The sequence below is a fragment of the Microcebus murinus genome, unplaced genomic scaffold (genome assembly GCF_040939455.1).
Source record: "Microcebus murinus isolate Inina unplaced genomic scaffold, M.murinus_Inina_mat1.0 scaf014_hap2_Mmur4.0, whole genome shotgun sequence".
Classification (NCBI taxonomy): Eukaryota; Metazoa; Chordata; class Mammalia; order Primates; family Cheirogaleidae; genus Microcebus; species Microcebus murinus.
In genome coordinates, this window is record NW_027438960.1 from 70,953 (window position 1) to 97,745 (window position 26,793).

Below are 26,793 nucleotides of genomic sequence, written 5' to 3' on the forward strand. Positions count from 1 at the left end.
GACCCGGCCGGCGAACTCAACAGGCCCGGCCCGGCCCGGCGCGGGGCCTGGGGCGGGAGGCGGCGGGAAAGCGCAGAGAGGCTCGGCTTCTTGAGCGGGGCAGGGGCGCCCTCCGCCGCCGTCTAGGGCCACACCACCCTGAACGCCCCCGATCTCGTCTGGTCTCGGAAGCTAAGCAGGGTCGGGCCTGGTTAGTACTTGGATGGGAGACCGCCTGGGAATACCGGGTGCCACAGGCTGCTGCTTTTTATTTATTTTTTTTTTGCCTCTTGTTCTGTCCCCTTTCTGGGAGCGCGGCGGCGGCCCGGGGTGGGGGTGACCCCAACCCTCAGCGCCCGCAGCGGTGCCTGGCGCCCCAGCCCGCACCGTGGGGCCTCCTCTTGTCCCAAGCCGCGACACCGCCGCCACGCGGCAGCATGCGTGGCATCTGGACTGTCAGGTCTCAGACCAAAGGTCTGCTCTGTGGGAACCGACACGCTGGAGGAAACCTTGAGAGTCTGAGAGGGGAGGGAGTTCCAGAAGAAGGCCAGGATGTCATTTTGAGGGAGTATGTGACCAGAACTCGTCCCGTTGCTTTTGGGGTTCTATGGGCTACACGCAGGAATCTTTGGTGGTGGCACCTGATGTTGGGGGATCCGGAGTCACACCCAGACCTGCTCCACAGGCCTCCTTTTACTTTTCTCTTCGGATTCATGATTTTTAAAAAGTGTCTCTTACCTCTATTATTGCATTTTCTTTTCTCTCTCTTTTCAAGCAGATGATGGGAGTACAAGTATTCAGGTGACATGTGTTGCCCGTGCCCCCCTCCCCCCTGTGTTCTTATTCATATACCTCTCATGTTGCTCCAGCGTATTGTGGGGGTACCAATGTTAGGGTCGGGTGCGTTGCCCTCTCCAAGCCTCCCCCCTCGGGTCAGAGCTTCAAGTGCGCCCATCCCCCAGTGGGTGCGCACCCACCCCATTCCTAATGGAGGTGTATGCCCCTCCCCTCCCCCCACCCGCCCGACACCCACCCGATGAAGGTGATTCCTCTCCGTCCACTTAGGTGTCCATCCGTTCGTACCAATTTGCTGGTGAGCGCGCTCACGTGGTGCTCGTGTGTCCGTTCTTGGGATACCTGGCTTACTGGAACGGGTTCCAGCTCTGGCCAGGAGAACACGAGAGGTGCCCTCTCACCGCTGCTCCTCACAGCCGAATGGCACTCCGTGGTGTCCACGCGCCACATTTTATTGATGCACTCCTGGATGGATGGGCACTCGGGTCGCTTCCACGTCTTTGCGATTGTGAATTGTGCCCTAACTGTCACCCTAACCCTTACCCAGCCCGTCTCCTCTGCCCCTGCCTGACGCACTCCTCCCCGGCCAGGCCCGTCACTGTCCTGGGCCCCCGCCTGACCGGCTCCTCCCCGCCCGGCCTGTCACCGTCCTCTGCCCCTGCCTGACATGCTCCTTCCCGCCCGGCCTCTCACCGTCCTCGGCCCCTGCCTGACCGGCTCCTCCGTCACCTGGGCCTTCCAAGGGCTTGGTGTGGACGCTGCTTCCAGGAAGCCCTCCAGAAACCCGGCAGCAGGGTGGCCGCAGCAGTCTCCAGCAGCCGTCCCTAAGTCGCGTGAGTGCGGGGGACGTGCCCCCGCTGTGCCGCGGGGGCCCAGCCTGGTGTCTTCCCTGAGGCCCTGCGGCTGCCGGCTGGGCTGCCGCTCCCCGCAAGGGGAGAGCCGCGGAGGTGGGGACCGCCTCCTGATGGGGACGTACACGCAGCTCTCCACGTCGGATTCCGGGGCTCTCTGTCCTGCCCGAAGGCCCAGCTGGCCTGCGGGTCCTTAGAGTGGCGAAAACATCCGAAAGCTGAGATTGAGGGTCCGGTGGGTGTCTGCACTTTTGTGCTGGGCACCCCAGGGAGGCCCGGGGGCTGGCTGGACAATGTGGTCTGCTGGGCGGGGGGGGGGTTGGAGGAGCAACTGATGCCCTTTGCACTTTGGGTAGCAAGAGTCTGAGGTGTCTCTGAGCCCTGTGCCATGTCGCGGGGGGGGGGGGGGCCGGGGGCGAGGAGGAGGAGGAGGAGGAGGTGGGAAGGGCCGGGGCCTGCAGTCCTGTTCCCGGGGTGGCACGGCAAGTGGCTTCTTCCACAGGCTGCTTGGCCTGGGCTCCCTGCACCTGGGCCTTTGGAGGACTGGCCCCGTGCTTGCCAACACTTCCTGCAGGGACCCAGAGCTGGGAGGTTGCACCTCTCAGCCCTGGGTCGGGCAGAGCCCCAGCGGGCCATGCCCACAGCCTCTCTCAGCACCGGTCCCCCAGAAGGCTCCTTTGGGACCAGGATTCTCTTGCGGTGACTCTTTAAGGTCTGGCCCCTGGATGGAGGGGCACCAGGAGTAGAGGAGCAGGAAGGGGAAGGGGGTGGCCATGCGAGGGGACACTTTGAGGCCAAGTCCCAGCTTCAGCCTGATCCTCCTGGGAACCCCGCTCTGAGACAAGGAGCCGGGCTTCGCATTCCCACAGCACCCAGTCCTGGGCTGAGGACACCTGGGGCGTTGGGAACTCCCTGGCTTCTCCTTGGCTTAACATCTGGAGCTGCTTGTGAATCGCGCCGCCACACACCCCCGAGTGCAGGTGTCTTCCGCACAGACTGCGGGCCTCGCTCTTCTGAATGCCGCTAGCTCGCCACCCACCCACGGGTGAACCTGGTCAGGGTGCTTTCTCTAAGGGGCAGACTCTTTTCCGGGCGGGCTACCGGTGTCTCTGTTTGCTCCTTTCTTTCTTCCATTTCGGGAAAGTCTTCCTTGCTGGGTGTGGAAATCTCCTATGCCTTCCCTCGCCTATTCTGTCAGCTTTCAAATTCTCTTTCAGTTGCCACCCTCACAGATGGATTAGGAAACTCTTTCCGGTGCACTCATTAGTGAAATGACCTCAAGGAAGCTGGAATCCAATATCTAATGGCCGATTTTTAGCGAGTCCACACGCCAGGGTGGTCGGGGTCCAATGCAGCCCCGGCCAGGCCCAGGCCCCTTGGACTGGGCCACAGGAGGACACAGAGGAGGGTCCCGGCCCCCACGAAGCGGTGCCCGCAGTTCTCCACGGGCTTGGGCGTTTTCCAGAGGAAGGAGATGGAGGGGACTGATTTCTTCAGCGCCCCACAAACCACGGCACCCCACCCCACCCATGGGACACATCCCCAGAGGGAGACGCCCCATACACTGGCTGTGCCCCAGCCCTGGCCCGGGGGAATAGGCGGCAGCCCACCCACAGGGCGGGGGGGGGGGCGCAGCTGAAAGGGGTTGTGGGGGAGGGCGGCCCCTGGCTGGGGTCAAAGGGCGAGCGACCCGCGCGCGCGTGCGCAGTCAGCGGCGGCGACGCGCTGGGGGTGGGCAGCGGGTAGGTGAAGGAGGCCGGGCGAGGAGACGAGGGGGGCTGGGAGGGCTCCACCTTGGCGAGTCCAGCCGTGGAGGCGCATCTTGTGTGAGTGTGAGTGAGTGTGAGTGTGTGTGTGTGTGTATAGAGAGACAGCCCCCCGCCCCGCCCCGCCCCGCCCCGCCCATCACCCCCGTCCCTGGGAGCCCGCGGGACCCGGCCGGCGAACTCAACAGGCCCGGCCCGGCCCGGCGCGGGGCCTGGGGCGGGAGGCGGCGGGAAAGCGCAGAGAGGCTCGGCTTCTTGAGCGGGGCAGGGGCGCCCTCCGCCGCCGTCTAGGGCCACACCACCCTGAACGCCCCCGATCTCGTCTGGTCTCGGAAGCTAAGCAGGGTCGGGCCTGGTTAGTACTTGGATGGGAGACCGCCTGGGAATACCGGGTGCCACAGGCTGCTGCTTTTTATTTATTTTTTTTTTGCCTCTTGTTCTGTCCCCTTTCTGGGAGCGCGGCGGCGGCCCGGGGTGGGGGTGACCCCAACCCTCAGCGCCCGCAGCGGTGCCTGGCGCCCCAGCCCGCACCGTGGGGCCTCCTCTTGTCCCAAGCCGCGACACCGCCGCCACGCGGCAGCATGCGTGGCATCTGGACTGTCAGGTCTCAGACCAAAGGTCTGCTCTGTGGGAACCGACACGCTGGAGGAAACCTTGAGAGTCTGAGAGGGGAGGGAGTTCCAGAAGAAGGCCAGGATGTCATTTTGAGGGAGTATGTGACCAGAACTCGTCCCGTTGCTTTTGGGGTTCTATGGGCTACACGCAGGAATCTTTGGTGGTGGCACCTGATGTTGGGGGATCCGGAGTCACACCCAGACCTGCTCCACAGGCCTCCTTTTACTTTTCTCTTCGGATTCATGATTTTTAAAAAGTGTCTCTTACCTCTATTATTGCATTTTCTTTTCTCTCTCTTTTCAAGCAGATGATGGGAGTACAAGTATTCAGGTGACATGTGTTGCCCGTGCCCCCCTCCCCCCTGTGTTCTTATTCATATACCTCTCATGTTGCTCCAGCGTATTGTGGGGGTACCAATGTTAGGGTCGGGTGCGTTGCCCTCTCCAAGCCTCCCCCCTCGGGTCAGAGCTTCAAGTGCGCCCATCCCCCAGTGGGTGCGCACCCACCCCATTCCTAATGGAGGTGTATGCCCCTCCCCTCCCCCCACCCGCCCGACACCCACCCGATGAAGGTGATTCCTCTCCGTCCACTTAGGTGTCCATCCGTTCGTACCAATTTGCTGGTGAGCGCGCTCACGTGGTGCTCGTGTGTCCGTTCTTGGGATACCTGGCTTACTGGAACGGGTTCCAGCTCTGGCCAGGAGAACACGAGAGGTGCCCTCTCACCGCTGCTCCTCACAGCCGAATGGCACTCCGTGGTGTCCACGCGCCACATTTTATTGATGCACTCCTGGATGGATGGGCACTCGGGTCGCTTCCACGTCTTTGCGATTGTGAATTGTGCCCTAACTGTCACCCTAACCCTTACCCAGCCCGTCTCCTCTGCCCCTGCCTGACGCACTCCTCCCCGGCCAGGCCCGTCACTGTCCTGGGCCCCCGCCTGACCGGCTCCTCCCCGCCCGGCCTGTCACCGTCCTCTGCCCCTGCCTGACATGCTCCTTCCCGCCCGGCCTCTCACCGTCCTCGGCCCCTGCCTGACCGGCTCCTCCGTCGCCTGGGCCTTCCAAGGGCTTGGTGTGGACGCTGCTTCCAGGAAGCCCTCCAGAAACCCGGCAGCAGGGTGGCCGCAGCAGTCTCCAGCAGCCGTCCCTAAGTCGCGTGAGTGCGGGGGACGTGCCCCCGCTGTGCCGCGGGGGCCCAGCCTGGTGTCTTCCCTGAGGCCCTGCGGCTGCCGGCTGGGCGGCTGGGCTGCCGCTCCCCGCAAGGGGAGAGCCGCGGAGGTGGGGACCGCCTCCTGATGGGGACGTACACGCAGCTCTCCACGTCGGATTCCGGGGCTCTCTGTCCTGCCCGAAGGCCCAGCTGGCCTGCGGGTCCTTAGAGTGGCGAAAACATCCGAAAGCTGAGATTGAGGGTCCGGTGGGTGTCTGCACTTTTGTGCTGGGCACCCCAGGGAGGCCCGGGGGCTGGCTGGACAATGTGGTCTGCTGGGCGGGGGGGGGTTGGAGGAGCAACTGATGCCCTTTGCACTTTGGGTAGCAAGAGTCTGAGGTGTCTCTGAGCCCTGTGCCATGTCGCGGGGGGGGGGGGGGGGGGGCGGGGGGGAGGAGGAGGAGGAGGAGGAGGTGGGAAGGGCCGGGGCCTGCAGTCCTGTTCCCGGGGTGGCACGGCAAGTGGCTTCTTCCACAGGCTGCTTGGCCTGGGCTCCCTGCACCTGGGCCTTTGGAGGACTGGCCCCGTGCTTGCCAACACTTCCTGCAGGGACCCAGAGCTGGGAGGTTGCACCTCTCAGCCCTGGGTCGGGCAGAGCCCCAGCGGGCCATGCCCACAGCCTCTCTCAGCACCGGTCCCCCAGAAGGCTCCTTTGGGACCAGGATTCTCTTGCGGTGACTCTTTAAGGTCTGGCCCCTGGATGGAGGGGCACCAGGAGTAGAGGAGCAGGAAGGGGAAGGGGGTGGCCATGCGAGGGGACACTTTGAGGCCAAGTCCCAGCTTCAGCCTGATCCTCCTGGGAACCCCGCTCTGAGACAAGGAGCCGGGCTTCGCATTCCCACAGCACCCAGTCCTGGGCTGAGGACACCTGGGGCGTTGGGAACTCCCTGGCTTCTCCTTGGCTTAACATCTGGAGCTGCTTGTGAATCGCGCCGCCACACACCCCCGAGTGCAGGTGTCTTCCGCACAGACTGCGGGCCTCGCTCTTCTGAATGCCGCTAGCTCGCCACCCACCCACGGGTGAACCTGGTCAGGGTGCTTTCTCTAAGGGGCAGACTCTTTTCCGGGCGGGCTACCGGTGTCTCTGTTTGCTCCTTTCTTTCTTCCATTTCGGGAAAGTCTTCCTTGCTGGGTGTGGAAATCTCCTATGCCTTCCCTCGCCTATTCTGTCAGCTTTCAAATTCTCTTTCAGTTGCCACCCTCACAGATGGATTAGGAAACTCTTTCCGGTGCACTCATTAGTGAAATGACCTCAAGGAAGCTGGAATCCAATATCTAATGGCCGATTTTTAGCGAGTCCACACGCCAGGGTGGTCGGGGTCCAATGCAGCCCCGGCCAGGCCCAGGCCCCTTGGACTGGGCCACAGGAGGACACAGAGGAGGGTCCCGGCCCCCACGAAGCGGTGCCCGCAGTTCTCCACGGGCTTGGGCGTTTTCCAGAGGAAGGAGATGGAGGGGACTGATTTCTTCAGCGCCCCACAAACCACGGCACCCCACCCCACCCATGGGACACATCCCCAGAGGGAGACGCCCCATACACTGGCTGTGCCCCAGCCCTGGCCCGGGGGAATAGGCGGCAGCCCACCCACAGGGCGGGGGGGGGGGCGCAGCTGAAAGGGGTTGTGGGGGAGGGCGGCCCCTGGCTGGGGTCAAAGGGCGAGCGACCCGCGCGCGCGTGCGCAGTCAGCGGCGGCGACGCGCTGGGGGTGGGCAGCGGGTAGGTGAAGGAGGCCGGGCGAGGAGACGAGGGGGGCTGGGAGGGCTCCACCTTGGCGAGTCCAGCCGTGGAGGCGCATCTTGTGTGAGTGTGAGTGAGTGTGAGTGTGTGTGTGTGTGTGTATAGAGAGACAGCCCCCCGCCCCGCCCCGCCCCGCCCCGCCCATCACCCCCGTCCCTGGGAGCCCGCGGGACCCGGCCGGCGAACTCAACAGGCCCGGCCCGGCCCGGCGCGGGGCCTGGGGCGGGAGGCGGCGGGAAAGCGCAGAGAGGCTCGGCTTCTTGAGCGGGGCAGGGGCGCCCTCCGCCGCCGTCTAGGGCCACACCACCCTGAACGCCCCCGATCTCGTCTGGTCTCGGAAGCTAAGCAGGGTCGGGCCTGGTTAGTACTTGGATGGGAGACCGCCTGGGAATACCGGGTGCCACAGGCTGCTGCTTTTTATTTATTTTTTTTTTGCCTCTTGTTCTGTCCCCTTTCTGGGAGCGCGGCGGCGGCCCGGGGTGGGGGTGACCCCAACCCTCAGCGCCCGCAGCGGTGCCTGGCGCCCCAGCCCGCACCGTGGGGCCTCCTCTTGTCCCAAGCCGCGACACCGCCGCCACGCGGCAGCATGCGTGGCATCTGGACTGTCAGGTCTCAGACCAAAGGTCTGCTCTGTGGGAACCGACACGCTGGAGGAAACCTTGAGAGTCTGAGAGGGGAGGGAGTTCCAGAAGAAGGCCAGGATGTCATTTTGAGGGAGTATGTGACCAGAACTCGTCCCGTTGCTTTTGGGGTTCTATGGGCTACACGCAGGAATCTTTGGTGGTGGCACCTGATGTTGGGGGATCCGGAGTCACACCCAGACCTGCTCCACAGGCCTCCTTTTACTTTTCTCTTCGGATTCATGATTTTTAAAAAGTGTCTCTTACCTCTATTATTGCATTTTCTTTTCTCTCTCTTTTCAAGCAGATGATGGGAGTACAAGTATTCAGGTGACATGTGTTGCCCGTGCCCCCCTCCCCCCTGTGTTCTTATTCATATACCTCTCATGTTGCTCCAGCGTATTGTGGGGGTACCAATGTTGGGGTCGGGTGCGTTGCCCTCTCCAAGCCTCCCCCCTCGGGTCAGAGCTTCAAGTGCGCCCATCCCCCAGTGGGTGCGCACCCACCCCATTCCTAATGGAGGTGTATGCCCCTCCCCTCCCCCCACCCGCCCGACACCCACCCGATGAAGGTGATTCCTCTCCGTCCACTTAGGTGTCCATCCGTTCGTACCAATTTGCTGGTGAGCGCGCTCACGTGGTGCTCGTGTGTCCGTTCTTGGGATACCTGGCTTACTGGAACGGGTTCCAGCTCTGGCCAGGAGAACACGAGAGGTGCCCTCTCACCGCTGCTCCTCACAGCCGAATGGCACTCCGTGGTGTCCACGCGCCACATTTTATTGATGCACTCCTGGATGGATGGGCACTCGGGTCGCTTCCACGTCTTTGCGATTGTGAATTGTGCCCTAACTGTCACCCTAACCCTTACCCAGCCCGTCTCCTCTGCCCCTGCCTGACGCACTCCTCCCCGGCCAGGCCCGTCACTGTCCTGGGCCCCCGCCTGACCGGCTCCTCCCCGCCCGGCCTGTCACCGTCCTCTGCCCCTGCCTGACATGCTCCTTCCCGCCCGGCCTCTCACCGTCCTCGGCCCCTGCCTGACCGGCTCCTCCGTCACCTGGGCCTTCCAAGGGCTTGGTGTGGACGCTGCTTCCAGGAAGCCCTCCAGAAACCCGGCAGCAGGGTGGCCGCAGCAGTCTCCAGCAGCCGTCCCTAAGTCGCGTGAGTGCGGGGGACGTGCCCCCGCTGTGCCGCGGGGGCCCAGCCTGGTGTCTTCCCTGAGGCCCTGCGGCTGCCGGCTGGGCGGCTGGGCTGCCGCTCCCCGCAAGGGGAGAGCCGCGGAGGTGGGGACCGCCTCCTGATGGGGACGTACACGCAGCTCTCCACGTCGGATTCCGGGGCTCTCTGTCCTGCCCGAAGGCCCAGCTGGCCTGCGGGTCCTTAGAGTGGCGAAAACATCCGAAAGCTGAGATTGAGGGTCCGGTGGGTGTCTGCACTTTTGTGCTGGGCACCCCAGGGAGGCCCGGGGGCTGGCTGGACAATGTGGTCTGCTGGGCGGGGGGGGGTTGGAGGAGCAACTGATGCCCTTTGCACTTTGGGTAGCAAGAGTCTGAGGTGTCTCTGAGCCCTGTGCCATGTCGCGGGGGGGGGGGGGGGGCGGGGGGGAGGAGGAGGAGGAGGAGGAGGTGGGAAGGGCCGGGGCCTGCAGTCCTGTTCCCGGGGTGGCACGGCAAGTGGCTTCTTCCACAGGCTGCTTGGCCTGGGCTCCCTGCACCTGGGCCTTTGGAGGACTGGCCCCGTGCTTGCCAACACTTCCTGCAGGGACCCAGAGCTGGGAGGTTGCACCTCTCAGCCCTGGGTCGGGCAGAGCCCCAGCGGGCCATGCCCACAGCCTCTCTCAGCACCGGTCCCCCAGAAGGCTCCTTTGGGACCAGGATTCTCTTGCGGTGACTCTTTAAGGTCTGGCCCCTGGATGGAGGGGCACCAGGAGTAGAGGAGCAGGAAGGGGAAGGGGGTGGCCATGCGAGGGGACACTTTGAGGCCAAGTCCCAGCTTCAGCCTGATCCTCCTGGGAACCCCGCTCTGAGACAAGGAGCCGGGCTTCGCATTCCCACAGCACCCAGTCCTGGGCTGAGGACACCTGGGGCGTTGGGAACTCCCTGGCTTCTCCTTGGCTTAACATCTGGAGCTGCTTGTGAATCGCGCCGCCACACACCCCCGAGTGCAGGTGTCTTCCGCACAGACTGCGGGCCTCGCTCTTCTGAATGCCGCTAGCTCGCCACCCACCCACGGGTGAACCTGGTCAGGGTGCTTTCTCTAAGGGGCAGACTCTTTTCCGGGCGGGCTACCGGTGTCTCTGTTTGCTCCTTTCTTTCTTCCATTTCGGGAAAGTCTTCCTTGCTGGGTGTGGAAATCTCCTATGCCTTCCCTCGCCTATTCTGTCAGCTTTCAAATTCTCTTTCAGTTGCCACCCTCACAGATGGATTAGGAAACTCTTTCCGGTGCACTCATTAGTGAAATGACCTCAAGGAAGCTGGAATCCAATATCTAATGGCCGATTTTTAGCGAGTCCACACGCCAGGGTGGTCGGGGTCCAATGCAGCCCCGGCCAGGCCCAGGCCCCTTGGACTGGGCCACAGGAGGACACAGAGGAGGGTCCCGGCCCCCACGAAGCGGTGCCCGCAGTTCTCCACGGGCTTGGGCGTTTTCCAGAGGAAGGAGATGGAGGGGACTGATTTCTTCAGCGCCCCACAAACCACGGCACCCCACCCCACCCATGGGACACATCCCCAGAGGGAGACGCCCCATACACTGGCTGTGCCCCAGCCCTGGCCCGGGGGAATAGGCGGCAGCCCACCCACAGGGCGGGGGGGGGGGCGCAGCTGAAAGGGGTTGTGGGGGAGGGCGGCCCCTGGCTGGGGTCAAAGGGCGAGCGACCCGCGCGCGCGTGCGCAGTCAGCGGCGGCGACGCGCTGGGGGTGGGCAGCGGGTAGGTGAAGGAGGCCGGGCGAGGAGACGAGGGGGGCTGGGAGGGCTCCACCTTGGCGAGTCCAGCCGTGGAGGCGCATCTTGTGTGAGTGTGAGTGAGTGTGAGTGTGTGTGTGTGTGTGTATAGAGAGACAGCCCCCCGCCCCGCCCCGCCCCGCCCCGCCCATCACCCCCGTCCCTGGGAGCCCGCGGGACCCGGCCGGCGAACTCAACAGGCCCGGCCCGGCCCGGCGCGGGGCCTGGGGCGGGAGGCGGCGGGAAAGCGCAGAGAGGCTCGGCTTCTTGAGCGGGGCAGGGGCGCCCTCCGCCGCCGTCTAGGGCCACACCACCCTGAACGCCCCCGATCTCGTCTGGTCTCGGAAGCTAAGCAGGGTCGGGCCTGGTTAGTACTTGGATGGGAGACCGCCTGGGAATACCGGGTGCCACAGGCTGCTGCTTTTTATTTATTTTTTTTTTGCCTCTTGTTCTGTCCCCTTTCTGGGAGCGCGGCGGCGGCCCGGGGTGGGGGTGACCCCAACCCTCAGCGCCCGCAGCGGTGCCTGGCGCCCCAGCCCGCACCGTGGGGCCTCCTCTTGTCCCAAGCCGCGACACCGCCGCCACGCGGCAGCATGCGTGGCATCTGGACTGTCAGGTCTCAGACCAAAGGTCTGCTCTGTGGGAACCGACACGCTGGAGGAAACCTTGAGAGTCTGAGAGGGGAGGGAGTTCCAGAAGAAGGCCAGGATGTCATTTTGAGGGAGTATGTGACCAGAACTCGTCCCGTTGCTTTTGGGGTTCTATGGGCTACACGCAGGAATCTTTGGTGGTGGCACCTGATGTTGGGGGATCCGGAGTCACACCCAGACCTGCTCCACAGGCCTCCTTTTACTTTTCTCTTCGGATTCATGATTTTTAAAAAGTGTCTCTTACCTCTATTATTGCATTTTCTTTTCTCTCTCTTTTCAAGCAGATGATGGGAGTACAAGTATTCAGGTGACATGTGTTGCCCGTGCCCCCCTCCCCCCTGTGTTCTTATTCATATACCTCTCATGTTGCTCCAGCGTATTGTGGGGGTACCAATGTTGGGGTCGGGTGCGTTGCCCTCTCCAAGCCTCCCCCCTCGGGTCAGAGCTTCAAGTGCGCCCATCCCCCAGTGGGTGCGCACCCACCCCATTCCTAATGGAGGTGTATGCCCCTCCCCTCCCCCCACCCGCCCGACACCCACCCGATGAAGGTGATTCCTCTCCGTCCACTTAGGTGTCCATCCGTTCGTACCAATTTGCTGGTGAGCGCGCTCACGTGGTGCTCGTGTGTCCGTTCTTGGGATACCTGGCTTACTGGAACGGGTTCCAGCTCTGGCCAGGAGAACACGAGAGGTGCCCTCTCACCGCTGCTCCTCACAGCCGAATGGCACTCCGTGGTGTCCACGCGCCACATTTTATTGATGCACTCCTGGATGGATGGGCACTCGGGTCGCTTCCACGTCTTTGCGATTGTGAATTGTGCCCTAACTGTCACCCTAACCCTTACCCAGCCCGTCTCCTCTGCCCCTGCCTGACGCACTCCTCCCCGGCCAGGCCCGTCACTGTCCTGGGCCCCCGCCTGACCGGCTCCTCCCCGCCCGGCCTGTCACCGTCCTCTGCCCCTGCCTGACATGCTCCTTCCCGCCCGGCCTCTCACCGTCCTCGGCCCCTGCCTGACCGGCTCCTCCGTCACCTGGGCCTTCCAAGGGCTTGGTGTGGACGCTGCTTCCAGGAAGCCCTCCAGAAACCCGGCAGCAGGGTGGCCGCAGCAGTCTCCAGCAGCCGTCCCTAAGTCGCGTGAGTGCGGGGGACGTGCCCCCGCTGTGCCGCGGGGGCCCAGCCTGGTGTCTTCCCTGAGGCCCTGCGGCTGCCGGCTGGGCTGCCGCTCCCCGCAAGGGGAGAGCCGCGGAGGTGGGGACCGCCTCCTGATGGGGACGTACACGCAGCTCTCCACGTCGGATTCCGGGGCTCTCTGTCCTGCCCGAAGGCCCAGCTGGCCTGCGGGTCCTTAGAGTGGCGAAAACATCCGAAAGCTGAGATTGAGGGTCCGGTGGGTGTCTGCACTTTTGTGCTGGGCACCCCAGGGAGGCCCGGGGGCTGGCTGGACAATGTGGTCTGCTGGGCGGGGGGGGGGTTGGAGGAGCAACTGATGCCCTTTGCACTTTGGGTAGCAAGAGTCTGAGGTGTCTCTGAGCCCTGTGCCATGTCGCGGGGGGGGGGGGGGGGGGCCGGGGGCGAGGAGGAGGAGGAGGAGGAGGTGGGAAGGGCCGGGGCCTGCAGTCCTGTTCCCGGGGTGGCACGGCAAGTGGCTTCTTCCACAGGCTGCTTGGCCTGGGCTCCCTGCACCTGGGCCTTTGGAGGACTGGCCCCGTGCTTGCCAACACTTCCTGCAGGGACCCAGAGCTGGGAGGTTGCACCTCTCAGCCCTGGGTCGGGCAGAGCCCCAGCGGGCCATGCCCACAGCCTCTCTCAGCACCGGTCCCCCAGAAGGCTCCTTTGGGACCAGGATTCTCTTGCGGTGACTCTTTAAGGTCTGGCCCCTGGATGGAGGGGCACCAGGAGTAGAGGAGCAGGAAGGGGAAGGGGGTGGCCATGCGAGGGGACACTTTGAGGCCAAGTCCCAGCTTCAGCCTGATCCTCCTGGGAACCCCGCTCTGAGACAAGGAGCCGGGCTTCGCATTCCCACAGCACCCAGTCCTGGGCTGAGGACACCTGGGGCGTTGGGAACTCCCTGGCTTCTCCTTGGCTTAACATCTGGAGCTGCTTGTGAATCGCGCCGCCACACACCCCCGAGTGCAGGTGTCTTCCGCACAGACTGCGGGCCTCGCTCTTCTGAATGCCGCTAGCTCGCCACCCACCCACGGGTGAACCTGGTCAGGGTGCTTTCTCTAAGGGGCAGACTCTTTTCCGGGCGGGCTACCGGTGTCTCTGTTTGCTCCTTTCTTTCTTCCATTTCGGGAAAGTCTTCCTTGCTGGGTGTGGAAATCTCCTATGCCTTCCCTCGCCTATTCTGTCAGCTTTCAAATTCTCTTTCAGTTGCCACCCTCACAGATGGATTAGGAAACTCTTTCCGGTGCACTCATTAGTGAAATGACCTCAAGGAAGCTGGAATCCAATATCTAATGGCCGATTTTTAGCGAGTCCACACGCCAGGGTGGTCGGGGTCCAATGCAGCCCCGGCCAGGCCCAGGCCCCTTGGACTGGGCCACAGGAGGACACAGAGGAGGGTCCCGGCCCCCACGAAGCGGTGCCCGCAGTTCTCCACGGGCTTGGGCGTTTTCCAGAGGAAGGAGATGGAGGGGACTGATTTCTTCAGCGCCCCACAAACCACGGCACCCCACCCCACCCATGGGACACATCCCCAGAGGGAGACGCCCCATACACTGGCTGTGCCCCAGCCCTGGCCCGGGGGAATAGGCGGCAGCCCACCCACAGGGCGGGGGGGGGGGCGCAGCTGAAAGGGGTTGTGGGGGAGGGCGGCCCCTGGCTGGGGTCAAAGGGCGAGCGACCCGCGCGCGCGTGCGCAGTCAGCGGCGGCGACGCGCTGGGGGTGGGCAGCGGGTAGGTGAAGGAGGCCGGGCGAGGAGACGAGGGGGGCTGGGAGGGCTCCACCTTGGCGAGTCCAGCCGTGGAGGCGCATCTTGTGTGAGTGTGAGTGAGTGTGAGTGTGTGTGTGTGTGTATAGAGAGACAGCCCCCCGCCCCGCCCCGCCCCGCCCCGCCCATCACCCCCGTCCCTGGGAGCCCGCGGGACCCGGCCGGCGAACTCAACAGGCCCGGCCCGGCCCGGCGCGGGGCCTGGGGCGGGAGGCGGCGGGAAAGCGCAGAGAGGCTCGGCTTCTTGAGCGGGGCAGGGGCGCCCTCCGCCGCCGTCTAGGGCCACACCACCCTGAACGCCCCCGATCTCGTCTGGTCTCGGAAGCTAAGCAGGGTCGGGCCTGGTTAGTACTTGGATGGGAGACCGCCTGGGAATACCGGGTGCCACAGGCTGCTGCTTTTTATTTATTTTTTTTTTGCCTCTTGTTCTGTCCCCTTTCTGGGAGCGCGGCGGCGGCCCGGGGTGGGGGTGACCCCAACCCTCAGCGCCCGCAGCGGTGCCTGGCGCCCCAGCCCGCACCGTGGGGCCTCCTCTTGTCCCAAGCCGCGACACCGCCGCCACGCGGCAGCATGCGTGGCATCTGGACTGTCAGGTCTCAGACCAAAGGTCTGCTCTGTGGGAACCGACACGCTGGAGGAAACCTTGAGAGTCTGAGAGGGGAGGGAGTTCCAGAAGAAGGCCAGGATGTCATTTTGAGGGAGTATGTGACCAGAACTCGTCCCGTTGCTTTTGGGGTTCTATGGGCTACACGCAGGAATCTTTGGTGGTGGCACCTGATGTTGGGGGATCCGGAGTCACACCCAGACCTGCTCCACAGGCCTCCTTTTACTTTTCTCTTCGGATTCATGATTTTTAAAAAGTGTCTCTTACCTCTATTATTGCATTTTCTTTTCTCTCTCTTTTCAAGCAGATGATGGGAGTACAAGTATTCAGGTGACATGTGTTGCCCGTGCCCCCCTCCCCCCTGTGTTCTTATTCATATACCTCTCATGTTGCTCCAGCGTATTGTGGGGGTACCAATGTTAGGGTCGGGTGCGTTGCCCTCTCCAAGCCTCCCCCCTCGGGTCAGAGCTTCAAGTGCGCCCATCCCCCAGTGGGTGCGCACCCACCCCATTCCTAATGGAGGTGTATGCCCCTCCCCTCCCCCCACCCGCCCGACACCCACCCGATGAAGGTGATTCCTCTCCGTCCACTTAGGTGTCCATCCGTTCGTACCAATTTGCTGGTGAGCGCGCTCACGTGGTGCTCGTGTGTCCGTTCTTGGGATACCTGGCTTACTGGAACGGGTTCCAGCTCTGGCCAGGAGAACACGAGAGGTGCCCTCTCACCGCTGCTCCTCACAGCCGAATGGCACTCCGTGGTGTCCACGCGCCACATTTTATTGATGCACTCCTGGATGGATGGGCACTCGGGTCGCTTCCACGTCTTTGCGATTGTGAATTGTGCCCTAACTGTCACCCTAACCCTTACCCAGCCCGTCTCCTCTGCCCCTGCCTGACGCACTCCTCCCCGGCCAGGCCCGTCACTGTCCTGGGCCCCCGCCTGACCGGCTCCTCCCCGCCCGGCCTGTCACCGTCCTCTGCCCCTGCCTGACATGCTCCTTCCCGCCCGGCCTCTCACCGTCCTCGGCCCCTGCCTGACCGGCTCCTCCGTCGCCTGGGCCTTCCAAGGGCTTGGTGTGGACGCTGCTTCCAGGAAGCCCTCCAGAAACCCGGCAGCAGGGTGGCCGCAGCAGTCTCCAGCAGCCGTCCCTAAGTCGCGTGAGTGCGGGGGACGTGCCCCCGCTGTGCCGCGGGGGCCCAGCCTGGTGTCTTCCCTGAGGCCCTGCGGCTGCCGGCTGGGCGGCTGGGCTGCCGCTCCCCGCAAGGGGAGAGCCGCGGAGGTGGGGACCGCCTCCTGATGGGGACGTACACGCAGCTCTCCACGTCGGATTCCGGGGCTCTCTGTCCTGCCCGAAGGCCCAGCTGGCCTGCGGGTCCTTAGAGTGGCGAAAACATCCGAAAGCTGAGATTGAGGGTCCGGTGGGTGTCTGCACTTTTGTGCTGGGCACCCCAGGGAGGCCCGGGGGCTGGCTGGACAATGTGGTCTGCTGGGCGGGGGGGGGTTGGAGGAGCAACTGATGCCCTTTGCACTTTGGGTAGCAAGAGTCTGAGGTGTCTCTGAGCCCTGTGCCATGTCGCGGGGGGGGGGGGGGGCGGGGGGGAGGAGGAGGAGGAGGAGGAGGTGGGAAGGGCCGGGGCCTGCAGTCCTGTTCCCGGGGTGGCACGGCAAGTGGCTTCTTCCACAGGCTGCTTGGCCTGGGCTCCCTGCACCTGGGCCTTTGGAGGACTGGCCCCGTGCTTGCCAACACTTCCTGCAGGGACCCAGAGCTGGGAGGTTGCACCTCTCAGCCCTGGGTCGGGCAGAGCCCCAGCGGGCCATGCCCACAGCCTCTCTCAGCACCGGTCCCCCAGAAGGCTCCTTTGGGACCAGGATTCTCTTGCGGTGACTCTTTAAGGTCTGGCCCCTGGATGGAGGGGCACCAGGAGTAGAGGAGCAGGAAGGGGAAGGGGGTGGCCATGCGAGGGGACACTTTGAGGCCAAGTCCCAGCTTCAGCCTGATCCTCCTGGGAACCCCGCTCTGAGACAAGGAGCCGGGCTTCGCATTCCCACAGCACCCAGTCCTGGGCTGAGGACACCTGGGGCGTTGGGAACTCCCTGGCTTCTCCTTGGCTTAACATCTGGAGCTGCTTGTGAATCGCGCCGCCACACACCCCCGAGTGCAGGTGTCTTCCGCACAGACTGCGGGCCTCGCTCTTCTGAATGCCGCTAGCTCGCCACCCACCCACGGGTGAACCTGGTCAGGGTGCTTTCTCTAAGGGGCAGACTCTTTTCCGGGCGGGCTACCGGTGTCTCTGTTTGCTCCTTTCTTTCTTCCATTTCGGGAAAGTCTTCCTTGCTGGGTGTGGAAATCTCCTATGCCTTCCCTCGCCTATTCTGTCAGCTTTCAAATTCTCTTTCAGTTGCCACCCTCACAGATGGATTAGGAAACTCTTTCCGGTGCACTCATTAGTGAAATGACCTCAAGGAAGCTGGAATCCAATATCTAATGGCCGATTTTTAGCGAGTCCACACGCCAGGGTGGTCGGGGTCCAATGCAGCCCCGGCCAGGCCCAGGCCCCTTGGACTGGGCCACAGGAGGACACAGAGGAGGGTCCCGGCCCCCACGAAGCGGTGCCCGCAGTTCTCCACGGGCTTGGGCGTTTTCCAGAGGAAGGAGATGGAGGGGACTGATTTCTTCAGCGCCCCACAAACCACGGCACCCCACCCCACCCATGGGACACATCCCCAGAGGGAGACGCCCCATACACTGGCTGTGCCCCAGCCCTGGCCCGGGGGAATAGGCGGCAGCCCACCCACAGGGCGGGGGGGGGGGCGCAGCTGAAAGGGGTTGTGGGGGAGGGCGGCCCCTGGCTGGGGTCAAAGGGCGAGCGACCCGCGCGCGCGTGCGCAGTCAGCGGCGGCGACGCGCTGGGGGTGGGCAGCGGGTAGGTGAAGGAGGCCGGGCGAGGAGACGAGGGGGGCTGGGAGGGCTCCACCTTGGCGAGTCCAGCCGTGGAGGCGCATCTTGTGTGAGTGTGAGTGAGTGTGAGTGTGTGTGTGTGTGTGTATAGAGAGACAGCCCCCCGCCCCGCCCCGCCCCGCCCCGCCCATCACCCCCGTCCCTGGGAGCCCGCGGGACCCGGCCGGCGAACTCAACAGGCCCGGCCCGGCCCGGCGCGGGGCCTGGGGCGGGAGGCGGCGGGAAAGCGCAGAGAGGCTCGGCTTCTTGAGCGGGGCAGGGGCGCCCTCCGCCGCCGTCTAGGGCCACACCACCCTGAACGCCCCCGATCTCGTCTGGTCTCGGAAGCTAAGCAGGGTCGGGCCTGGTTAGTACTTGGATGGGAGACCGCCTGGGAATACCGGGTGCCACAGGCTGCTGCTTTTTATTTATTTTTTTTTTGCCTCTTGTTCTGTCCCCTTTCTGGGAGCGCGGCGGCGGCCCGGGGTGGGGGTGACCCCAACCCTCAGCGCCCGCAGCGGTGCCTGGCGCCCCAGCCCGCACCGTGGGGCCTCCTCTTGTCCCAAGCCGCGACACCGCCGCCACGCGGCAGCATGCGTGGCATCTGGACTGTCAGGTCTCAGACCAAAGGTCTGCTCTGTGGGAACCGACACGCTGGAGGAAACCTTGAGAGTCTGAGAGGGGAGGGAGTTCCAGAAGAAGGCCAGGATGTCATTTTGAGGGAGTATGTGACCAGAACTCGTCCCGTTGCTTTTGGGGTTCTATGGGCTACACGCAGGAATCTTTGGTGGTGGCACCTGATGTTGGGGGATCCGGAGTCACACCCAGACCTGCTCCACAGGCCTCCTTTTACTTTTCTCTTCGGATTCATGATTTTTAAAAAGTGTCTCTTACCTCTATTATTGCATTTTCTTTTCTCTCTCTTTTCAAGCAGATGATGGGAGTACAAGTATTCAGGTGACATGTGTTGCCCGTGCCCCCCTCCCCCCTGTGTTCTTATTCATATACCTCTCATGTTGCTCCAGCGTATTGTGGGGGTACCAATGTTAGGGTCGGGTGCGTTGCCCTCTCCAAGCCTCCCCCCTCGGGTCAGAGCTTCAAGTGCGCCCATCCCCCAGTGGGTGCGCACCCACCCCATTCCTAATGGAGGTGTATGCCCCTCCCCTCCCCCCACCCGCCCGACACCCACCCGATGAAGGTGATTCCTCTCCGTCCACTTAGGTGTCCATCCGTTCGTACCAATTTGCTGGTGAGCGCGCTCACGTGGTGCTCGTGTGTCCGTTCTTGGGATACCTGGCTTACTGGAACGGGTTCCAGCTCTGGCCAGGAGAACACGAGAGGTGCCCTCTCACCGCTGCTCCTCACAGCCGAATGGCACTCCGTGGTGTCCACGCGCCACATTTTATTGATGCACTCCTGGATGGATGGGCACTCGGGTCGCTTCCACGTCTTTGCGATTGTGAATTGTGCCCTAACTGTCACCCTAACCCTTACCCAGCCCGTCTCCTCTGCCCCTGCCTGACGCACTCCTCCCCGGCCAGGCCCGTCACTGTCCTGGGCCCCCGCCTGACCGGCTCCTCCCCGCCCGGCCTGTCACCGTCCTCTGCCCCTGCCTGACATGCTCCTTCCCGCCCGGCCTCTCACCGTCCTCGGCCCCTGCCTGACCGGCTCCTCCGTCGCCTGGGCCTTCCAAGGGCTTGGTGTGGACGCTGCTTCCAGGAAGCCCTCCAGAAACCCGGCAGCAGGGTGGCCGCAGCAGTCTCCAGCAGCCGTCCCTAAGTCGCGTGAGTGCGGGGGACGTGCCCCCGCTGTGCCGCGGGGGCCCAGCCTGGTGTCTTCCCTGAGGCCCTGCGGCTGCCGGCTGGGCGGCTGGGCTGCCGCTCCCCGCAAGGGGAGAGCCGCGGAGGTGGGGACCGCCTCCTGATGGGGACGTACACGCAGCTCTCCACGTCGGATTCCGGGGCTCTCTGTCCTGCCCGAAGGCCCAGCTGGCCTGCGGGTCCTTAGAGTGGCGAAAACATCCGAAAGCTGAGATTGAGGGTCCGGTGGGTGTCTGCACTTTTGTGCTGGGCACCCCAGGGAGGCCCGGGGGCTGGCTGGACAATGTGGTCTGCTGGGCGGGGGGGGGTTGGAGGAGCAACTGATGCCCTTTGCACTTTGGGTAGCAAGAGTCTGAGGTGTCTCTGAGCCCTGTGCCATGTCGCGGGGGGGGGGGGGCGGGGGGGAGGAGGAGGAGGAGGAGGAGGTGGGAAGGGCCGGGGCCTGCAGTCCTGTTCCCGGGGTGGCACGGCAAGTGGCTTCTTCCACAGGCTGCTTGGCCTGGGCTCCCTGCACCTGGGCCTTTGGAGGACTGGCCCCGTGCTTGCCAACACTTCCTGCAGGGACCCAGAGCTGGGAGGTTGCACCTCTCAGCCCTGGGTCGGGCAGAGCCCCAGCGGGCCATGCCCACAGCCTCTCTCAGCACCGGTCCCCCAGAAGGCTCCTTTGGGACCAGGATTCTCTTGCGGTGACTCTTTAAGGTCTGGCCCCTGGATGGAGGGGCACCAGGAGTAGAGGAGCAGGAAGGGGAAGGGGGTGGCCATGCGAGGGGACACTTTGAGGCCAAGTCCCAGCTTCAGCCTGATCCTCCTGGGAACCCCGCTCTGAGACAAGGAGCCGGGCTTCGCATTCCCACAGCACCCAGTCCTGGGCTGAGGACACCTGGGGCGTTGGGAACTCCCTGGCTTCTCCTTGGCTTAACATCTGGAGCTGCTTGTGAATCGCGCCGCCACACACCCCCGAGTGCAGGTGTCTTCCGCACAGACTGCGGGCCTCGCTCTTCTGAATGCCGCTAGCTCGCCACCCACCCACGGGTGAACCTGGTCAGGGTGCTTTCTCTAAGGGGCAGACTCTTTTCCGGGCGGGCTACCGGTGTCTCTGTTTGCTCCTTTCTTTCTTCCATTTCGGGAAAGTCTTCCTTGCTGGGTGTGGAAATCTCCTATGCCTTCCCTCGCCTATTCTGTCAGCTTTCAAATTCTCTTTCAGTTGCCACCCTCACAGATGGATTAGGAAACTCTTTCCGGTGCACTCATTAGTGAAATGACCTCAAGGAAGCTGGAATCCAATATCTAATGGCCGATTTTTAGCGAGTCCACACGCCAGGGTGGTCGGGGTCCAATGCAGCCCCGGCCAGGCCCAGGCCCCTTGGACTGGGCCACAGGAGGACACAGAGGAGGGTCCCGGCCCCCACGAAGCGGTGCCCGCAGTTCTCCACGGGCTTGGGCGTTTTCCAGAGGAAGGAGATGGAGGGGACTGATTTCTTCAGCGCCCCACAAACCACGGCACCCCACCCCACCCATGGGACACATCCCCAGAGGGAGACGCCCCATACACTGGCTGTGCCCCAGCCCTGGCCCGGGGGAATAGGCGGCAGCCCACCCACAGGGCGGGGGGGGGGGCGCAGCTGAAAGGGGTTGTGGGGGAGGGCGGCCCCTGGCTGGGGTCAAAGGGCGAGCGACCCGCGCGCGCGTGCGCAGTCAGCGGCGGCGACGCGCTGGGGGTGGGCAGCGGGTAGGTGAAGGAGGCCGGGCGAGGAGACGAGGGGGGCTGGGAGGGCTCCACCTTGGCGAGTCCAGCCGTGGAGGCGCATCTTGTGTGAGTGTGAGTGAGTGTGAGTGTGTGTGTGTGTGTGTATAGAGAGACAGCCCCCCGCCCCGCCCCGCCCCGCCCCGCCCATCACCCCCGTCCCTGGGAGCCCGCGGGACCCGGCCGGCGAACTCAACAGGCCCGGCCCGGCCCGGCGCGGGGCCTGGGGCGGGAGGCGGCGGGAAAGCGCAGAGAGGCTCGGCTTCTTGAGCGGGGCAGGGGCGCCCTCCGCCGCCGTCTAGGGCCACACCACCCTGAACGCCCCCGATCTCGTCTGGTCTCGGAAGCTAAGCAGGGTCGGGCCTGGTTAGTACTTGGATGGGAGACCGCCTGGGAATACCGGGTGCCACAGGCTGCTGCTTTTTATTTATTTTTTTTTTGCCTCTTGTTCTGTCCCCTTTCTGGGAGCGCGGCGGCGGCCCGGGGTGGGGGTGACCCCAACCCTCAGCGCCCGCAGCGGTGCCTGGCGCCCCAGCCCGCACCGTGGGGCCTCCTCTTGTCCCAAGCCGCGACACCGCCGCCACGCGGCAGCATGCGTGGCATCTGGACTGTCAGGTCTCAGACCAAAGGTCTGCTCTGTGGGAACCGACACGCTGGAGGAAACCTTGAGAGTCTGAGAGGGGAGGGAGTTCCAGAAGAAGGCCAGGATGTCATTTTGAGGGAGTATGTGACCAGAACTCGTCCCGTTGCTTTTGGGGTTCTATGGGCTACACGCAGGAATCTTTGGTGGTGGCACCTGATGTTGGGGGATCCGGAGTCACACCCAGACCTGCTCCACAGGCCTCCTTTTACTTTTCTCTTCGGATTCATGATTTTTAAAAAGTGTCTCTTACCTCTATTATTGCATTTTCTTTTCTCTCTCTTTTCAAGCAGATGATGGGAGTACAAGTATTCAGGTGACATGTGTTGCCCGTGCCCCCCTCCCCCCTGTGTTCTTATTCATATACCTCTCATGTTGCTCCAGCGTATTGTGGGGGTACCAATGTTAGGGTCGGGTGCGTTGCCCTCTCCAAGCCTCCCCCCTCGGGTCAGAGCTTCAAGTGCGCCCATCCCCCAGTGGGTGCGCACCCACCCCATTCCTAATGGAGGTGTATGCCCCTCCCCTCCCCCCACCCGCCCGACACCCACCCGATGAAGGTGATTCCTCTCCGTCCACTTAGGTGTCCATCCGTTCGTACCAATTTGCTGGTGAGCGCGCTCACGTGGTGCTCGTGTGTCCGTTCTTGGGATACCTGGCTTACTGGAACGGGTTCCAGCTCTGGCCAGGAGAACACGAGAGGTGCCCTCTCACCGCTGCTCCTCACAGCCGAATGGCACTCCGTGGTGTCCACGCGCCACATTTTATTGATGCACTCCTGGATGGATGGGCACTCGGGTCGCTTCCACGTCTTTGCGATTGTGAATTGTGCCCTAACTGTCACCCTAACCCTTACCCAGCCCGTCTCCTCTGCCCCTGCCTGACGCACTCCTCCCCGGCCAGGCCCGTCACTGTCCTGGGCCCCCGCCTGACCGGCTCCTCCCCGCCCGGCCTGTCACCGTCCTCTGCCCCTGCCTGACATGCTCCTTCCCGCCCGGCCTCTCACCGTCCTCGGCCCCTGCCTGACCGGCTCCTCCGTCGCCTGGGCCTTCCAAGGGCTTGGTGTGGACGCTGCTTCCCTCCAGAAACCCGGCAGCAGGGTGGCCGCAGCAGTCTCCAGCAGCCGTCCCTAAGTCGCGTGAGTGCGGGGGACGTGCCCCCGCTGTGCCGCGGGGGCCCAGCCTGGTGTCTTCCCTGAGGCCCTGCGGCTGCCGGCTGGGCGGCTGGGCTGCCGCTCCCCGCAAGGGGAGAGCCGCGGAGGTGGGGACCGCCTCCTGATGGGGACGTACACGCAGCTCTCCACGTCGGATTCCGGGGCTCTCTGTCCTGCCCGAAGGCCCAGCTGGCCTGCGGGTCCTTAGAGTGGCGAAAACATCCGAAAGCTGAGATTGAGGGTCCGGTGGGTGTCTGCACTTTTGTGCTGGGCACCCCAGGGAGGCCCGGGGGCTGGCTGGACAATGTGGTCTGCTGGGCGGGGGGGGGGTTGGAGGAGCAACTGATGCCCTTTGCACTTTGGGTAGCAAGAGTCTGAGGTGTCTCTGAGCCCTGTGCCATGTCGCGGGGGGGGGGGGGGGGCGGGGGGGAGGAGGAGGAGGAGGAGGAGGTGGGAAGGGCCGGGGCCTGCAGTCCTGTTCCCGGGGTGGCACGGCAAGTGGCTTCTTCCACAGGCTGCTTGGCCTGGGCTCCCTGCACCTGGGCCTTTGGAGGACTGGCCCCGTGCTTGCCAACACTTCCTGCAGGGACCCAGAGCTGGGAGGTTGCACCTCTCAGCCCTGGGTCGGGCAGAGCCCCAGCGGGCCATGCCCACAGCCTCTCTCAGCACCGGTCCCCCAGAAGGCTCCTTTGGGACCAGGATTCTCTTGCGGTGACTCTTTAAGGTCTGGCCCCTGGATGGAGGGGCACCAGGAGTAGAGGAGCAGGAAGGGGAAGGGGGTGGCCATGCGAGGGGACACTTTGAGGCCAAGTCCCAGCTTCAGCCTGATCCTCCTGGGAACCCCGCTCTGAGACAAGGAGCCGGGCTTCGCATTCCCACAGCACCCAGTCCTGGGCTGAGGACACCTGGGGCGTTGGGAACTCCCTGGCTTCTCCTTGGCTTAACATCTGGAGCTGCTTGTGAATCGCGCCGCCACACACCCCCGAGTGCAGGTGTCTTCCGCACAGACTGCGGGCCTCGCTCTTCTGAATGCCGCTAGCTCGCCACCCACCCACGGGTGAACCTGGTCAGGGTGCTTTCTCTAAGGGGCAGACTCTTTTCCGGGCGGGCTACCGGTGTCTCTGTTTGCTCCTTTCTTTCTTCCATTTCGGGAAAGTCTTCCTTGCTGGGTGTGGAAATCTCCTATGCCTTCCCTCGCCTATTCTGTCAGCTTTCAAATTCTCTTTCAGTTGCCACCCTCACAGATGGATTAGGAAACTCTTTCCGGTGCACTCATTAGTGAAATGACCTCAAGGAAGCTGGAATCCAATATCTAATGGCCGATTTTTAGCGAGTCCACACGCCAGGGTGGTCGGGGTCCAATGCAGCCCCGGCCAGGCCCAGGCCCCTTGGACTGGGCCACAGGAGGACACAGAGGAGGGTCCCGGCCCCCACGAAGCGGTGCCCGCAGTTCTCCACGGGCTTGGGCGTTTTCCAGAGGAAGGAGATGGAGGGGACTGATTTCTTCAGCGCCCCACAAACCACGGCACCCCACCCCACCCATGGGACACATCCCCAGAGGGAGACGCCCCATACACTGGCTGTGCCCCAGCCCTGGCCCGGGGGAATAGGCGGCAGCCCACCCACAGGGCGGGGGGGGGGGCGCAGCTGAAAGGGGTTGTGGGGGAGGGCGGCCCCTGGCTGGGGTCAAAGGGCGAGCGACCCGCGCGCGCGTGCGCAGTCAGCGGCGGCGACGCGCTGGGGGTGGGCAGCGGGTAGGTGAAGGAGGCCGGGCGAGGAGACGAGGGGGGCTGGGAGGGCTCCACCTTGGCGAGTCCAGCCGTGGAGGCGCATCTTGTGTGAGTGTGAGTGAGTGTGAGTGTGTGTGTGTGTGTATAGAGAGACAGCCCCCCGCCCCGCCCCGCCCCGCCCCGCCCATCACCCCCGTCCCTGGGAGCCCGCGGGACCCGGCCGGCGAACTCAACAGGCCCGGCCCGGCCCGGCGCGGGGCCTGGGGCGGGAGGCGGCGGGAAAGCGCAGAGAGGCTCGGCTTCTTGAGCGGGGCAGGGGCGCCCTCCGCCGCCGTCTAGGGCCACACCACCCTGAACGCCCCCGATCTCGTCTGGTCTCGGAAGCTAAGCAGGGTCGGGCCTGGTTAGTACTTGGATGGGAGACCGCCTGGGAATACCGGGTGCCACAGGCTGCTGCTTTTTATTTATTTTTTTTTTGCCTCTTGTTCTGTCCCCTTTCTGGGAGCGCGGCGGCGGCCCGGGGTGGGGGTGACCCCAACCCTCAGCGCCCGCAGCGGTGCCTGGCGCCCCAGCCCGCACCGTGGGGCCTCCTCTTGTCCCAAGCCGCGACACCGCCGCCACGCGGCAGCATGCGTGGCATCTGGACTGTCAGGTCTCAGACCAAAGGTCTGCTCTGTGGGAACCGACACGCTGGAGGAAACCTTGAGAGTCTGAGAGGGGAGGGAGTTCCAGAAGAAGGCCAGGATGTCATTTTGAGGGAGTATGTGACCAGAACTCGTCCCGTTGCTTTTGGGGTTCTATGGGCTACACGCAGGAATCTTTGGTGGTGGCACCTGATGTTGGGGGATCCGGAGTCACACCCAGACCTGCTCCACAGGCCTCCTTTTACTTTTCTCTTCGGATTCATGATTTTTAAAAAGTGTCTCTTACCTCTATTATTGCATTTTCTTTTCTCTCTCTTTTCAAGCAGATGATGGGAGTACAAGTATTCAGGTGACATGTGTTGCCCGTGCCCCCCTCCCCCCTGTGTTCTTATTCATATACCTCTCATGTTGCTCCAGCGTATTGTGGGGGTACCAATGTTAGGGTCGGGTGCGTTGCCCTCTCCAAGCCTCCCCCCTCGGGTCAGAGCTTCAAGTGCGCCCATCCCCCAGTGGGTGCGCACCCACCCCATTCCTAATGGAGGTGTATGCCCCTCCCCTCCCCCCACCCGCCCGACACCCACCCGATGAAGGTGATTCCTCTCCGTCCACTTAGGTGTCCATCCGTTCGTACCAATTTGCTGGTGAGCGCGCTCACGTGGTGCTCGTGTGTCCGTTCTTGGGATACCTGGCTTACTGGAACGGGTTCCAGCTCTGGCCAGGAGAACACGAGAGGTGCCCTCTCACCGCTGCTCCTCACAGCCGAATGGCACTCCGTGGTGTCCACGCGCCACATTTTATTGATGCACTCCTGGATGGATGGGCACTCGGGTCGCTTCCACGTCTTTGCGATTGTGAATTGTGCCCTAACTGTCACCCTAACCCTTACCCAGCCCGTCTCCTCTGCCCCTGCCTGACGCACTCCTCCCCGGCCAGGCCCGTCACTGTCCTGGGCCCCCGCCTGACCGGCTCCTCCCCGCCCGGCCTGTCACCGTCCTCTGCCCCTGCCTGACATGCTCCTTCCCGCCCGGCCTCTCACCGTCCTCGGCCCCTGCCTGACCGGCTCCTCCGTCGCCTGGGCCTTCCAAGGGCTTGGTGTGGACGCTGCTTCCAGGAAGCCCTCCAGAAACCCGGCAGCAGGGTGGCCGCAGCAGTCTCCAGCAGCCGTCCCTAAGTCGCGTGAGTGCGGGGGACGTGCCCCCGCTGTGCCGCGGGGGCCCAGCCTGGTGTCTTCCCTGAGGCCCTGCGGCTGCCGGCTGGGCGGCTGGGCTGCCGCTCCCCGCAAGGGGAGAGCCGCGGAGGTGGGGACCGCCTCCTGATGGGGACGTACACGCAGCTCTCCACGTCGGATTCCGGGGCTCTCTGTCCTGCCCGAAGGCCCAGCTGGCCTGCGGGTCCTTAGAGTGGCGAAAACATCCGAAAGCTGAGA

At 64.0% G+C, this 26,793-nt stretch overlaps 8 non-coding genes across 8 annotated transcripts; all 8 read left to right on the plus strand.

The window, feature by feature from the left end:
• Window positions 1-120: 120 nt before the first annotated feature.
• On the plus strand, window positions 121-239 carry LOC142867296 (5S ribosomal RNA). The gene has a single exon (XR_012916928.1). It is a non-coding gene; the product is annotated as a 5S ribosomal RNA (ribosomal RNA).
• A 3,437-nt stretch (window positions 240-3,676) lies between these two features.
• LOC142867297 (5S ribosomal RNA) lies at window positions 3,677-3,795 on the plus strand. Its single transcript, XR_012916929.1, has one exon. It is a non-coding gene; the product is annotated as a 5S ribosomal RNA (ribosomal RNA).
• Window positions 3,796-7,245: 3,450 nt separating this feature from the next.
• LOC142867298 (5S ribosomal RNA) lies at window positions 7,246-7,364 on the plus strand. Its single transcript, XR_012916930.1, has one exon. It is a non-coding gene; the product is annotated as a 5S ribosomal RNA (ribosomal RNA).
• Window positions 7,365-10,811: 3,447 nt separating this feature from the next.
• Window positions 10,812-10,930, plus strand: LOC142867299 (5S ribosomal RNA). Its single transcript, XR_012916931.1, has one exon. It is a non-coding gene; the product is annotated as a 5S ribosomal RNA (ribosomal RNA).
• Window positions 10,931-14,371: 3,441 nt separating this feature from the next.
• Window positions 14,372-14,490, plus strand: LOC142867300 (5S ribosomal RNA). Its single transcript, XR_012916932.1, has one exon. It is a non-coding gene; the product is annotated as a 5S ribosomal RNA (ribosomal RNA).
• Window positions 14,491-17,936: 3,446 nt separating this feature from the next.
• On the plus strand, window positions 17,937-18,055 carry LOC142867301 (5S ribosomal RNA). Its single transcript, XR_012916933.1, has one exon. It is a non-coding gene; the product is annotated as a 5S ribosomal RNA (ribosomal RNA).
• A 3,444-nt stretch (window positions 18,056-21,499) lies between these two features.
• On the plus strand, window positions 21,500-21,618 carry LOC142867303 (5S ribosomal RNA). Its single transcript, XR_012916935.1, has one exon. It is a non-coding gene; the product is annotated as a 5S ribosomal RNA (ribosomal RNA).
• Window positions 21,619-25,056: 3,438 nt separating this feature from the next.
• On the plus strand, window positions 25,057-25,175 carry LOC142867304 (5S ribosomal RNA). Its single transcript, XR_012916936.1, has one exon. It is a non-coding gene; the product is annotated as a 5S ribosomal RNA (ribosomal RNA).
• Window positions 25,176-26,793: the final 1,618 nt, after the last annotated feature.